Source organism: Dipteris shenzhenensis, chromosome 27 (genome assembly GCF_047967505.1).
Source record: "Dipteris shenzhenensis isolate YYH24624 ecotype China chromosome 27, Dip_SZ_1.0, whole genome shotgun sequence".
Taxonomy (NCBI): Eukaryota; Viridiplantae; Streptophyta; class Polypodiopsida; order Gleicheniales; family Dipteridaceae; genus Dipteris; species Dipteris shenzhenensis.
Window position 1 is genome coordinate 27,706,643 of NC_141622.1, and position 2,235 is coordinate 27,708,877.

Genomic DNA, 2,235 nt, shown 5'->3' on the forward strand with positions numbered 1-2,235 from the left:
AGGTCAGTGTGAGAATCTGGGCCATATCCGGAGACTACTAGCCTCTAACTTTAGATTATCTACTGTCTATCTTACTTCTAGACTTCAGAAATGGTAGACCAGAGTATGATACAAGGTATCTTTAGCTTCTTGTCATGAAATGAAGTCTCGTACGAGGAAAAGTGACTAAGGAACAGTCATGAGACCATTTCACAACCTCGACATACGTAGGCTCTAGCATTATGTTCACCTAGGCTTCTTGTGGAGTCCTGGGCTGTTCCATATGCATATCCTTGTGTTTCATGCAAACATAACGAATGCTTTCCAAGTATGTGTACAATACTGATGAAGGAAGGTGCTCATAATAATTTTCCAAGGTTAGCCTACTTATACATTGAAGGGGCTTGTGTGGCGACCTTGCCTCTCATGGCGGTCCTGAACTTACGACCTTGCCTCATAGTTCCATCCTATGGAACGATCCTACATAAACCATCAGTGGGTATTTCCTATGACCATAGCTCACACAGACCTTGCGTACCCGTGTGAAGTTTCATGTAGTCAATATCTCACAAGCAAGTGCAAATATCATGTAGAGTAGCTTTGAATCTAATGAGGAACTCTTGAGCCTTTGAATCTAGCTGCAAAAGAGTATCTCAGTGCTGTCCCACCAAATGTAAGTCGACGGTTAACATGCCTTGGGCTACAGTACCTACGGTGCTGCACCGGCTCTCACTTGTTGGCATTCTGCATAGTAAAGTAGTAGAGCCAAGCAACTAGCTGAGCATTAAGCATGAAATTTCTAGCGCATGCACACACAATCTACATGCGAGCAAGTTCAGAGCAGTATGTAGCAACCACTTACAGAGGTCTTTAGTTGCCTTGGAGTGGCCTCCGAAATATTTAAATCTCCTAAAACAGAGTGAGGAATGCAATCCATCAGTCGTATCTCCACAGCCCGTCCTAGTATGATATGTTTGTGTATTTCCATTCTCCGTGAGCTAGAGCACGCCTTCACGTGGCATCTGCAAAGAGAGGTTGCAGATCCCTGCCCCACCAACAAAGCATTATGCTCCATGCATTTCACAAATCTAATCAGTGACCACAAAGCCCAAGCAAACACTGCGTTCTAGTCTGTTACTATGATGTTTGCTATATTAACAAGTTAAAAGGGAACATCGAGCTTTGCATTACGAAGTCGATGGGCCTCTTAGGCATGGAGCTCTGAGAGGGTCCTCCTATATGCATCGCCATTCACTGCTTCCTTGGGCTCGTTTGCACCCTCAGCTTCCCTCAACCAGTGCTCGACGTGTCCCTCTCCGTAGTCTACACTGGGTTTCATGCACGGGCTTCCCTATGCTCCGTTGAGCATTTAACCTGTAGCTCCCATCCCTTTCCTCTCCATCGTGCGATAGCACAGACGGGGTTCTCACAAGACTGGGGCTTCATGTTGGCAAAGGGTTTGCCTTATGGGGCCTAGAGTTGCCCTTAGGTGTTTCTCAAGCTGGTGGCAGTGGTGCAAGCGCATATCACTATAGGCATGGGTTCCAGGATCGTCTCAGACGACCAGGCCTTACCACAGGAACGAAGTAGAGGGAAAAAGAATGGCATTGTCACCTTGCTACAGGGAAGAAGGGAAGATATCCTTGTTCTTTCAACTCACCTGGTTACCTCCCATCTTCTAAGTCCGCATTGGGGGGGTGTCTATCGAGGGTCCTTCTCTGCTTGTCAGGTGCACCGTCTGCAACGAGCCATCACGCTAGGTCTCTATGCTAAGTTCTTGGCAATGGGGGTGCCTCAAAGTCTTGAATGTCAAAGCAAAGGCCTTGTCATTGACCACTTCCCTTTGGCATTGGACTCAAAGTGCCTGGGTTTCCTCTGCCTCAGGTGGGCATTGTGGTCCATGCGCAAGGTGGGAGGGCATGAAATTGAATTGCCAAGTGCCCAGGGGGGTCAGGTACTTTGTACCTCTCAGAGGCTCTATGAAATCCCACTCACTTAGGGGCCTTATCATTTACAATTCATTGGGTAGGGGTCTAGGAGGGTGCAGGGTTCGATGTGAAGGTCTATTTGCACCTCTTATTTTTGGAGAAAAATTCCCCGTTTTTAGTCTTCCTTAGTCCTTGAAAGATTATTGTGCTCATCTTGACCCCCTCTATGTGACTGCTAGATCTCAGGGGTCGACTCATGCCATTCCTACTAATCAAATGCGTTATCCAAGGGGTTTGTATATGCCCCTAATCCTTAGCCTAATACCCC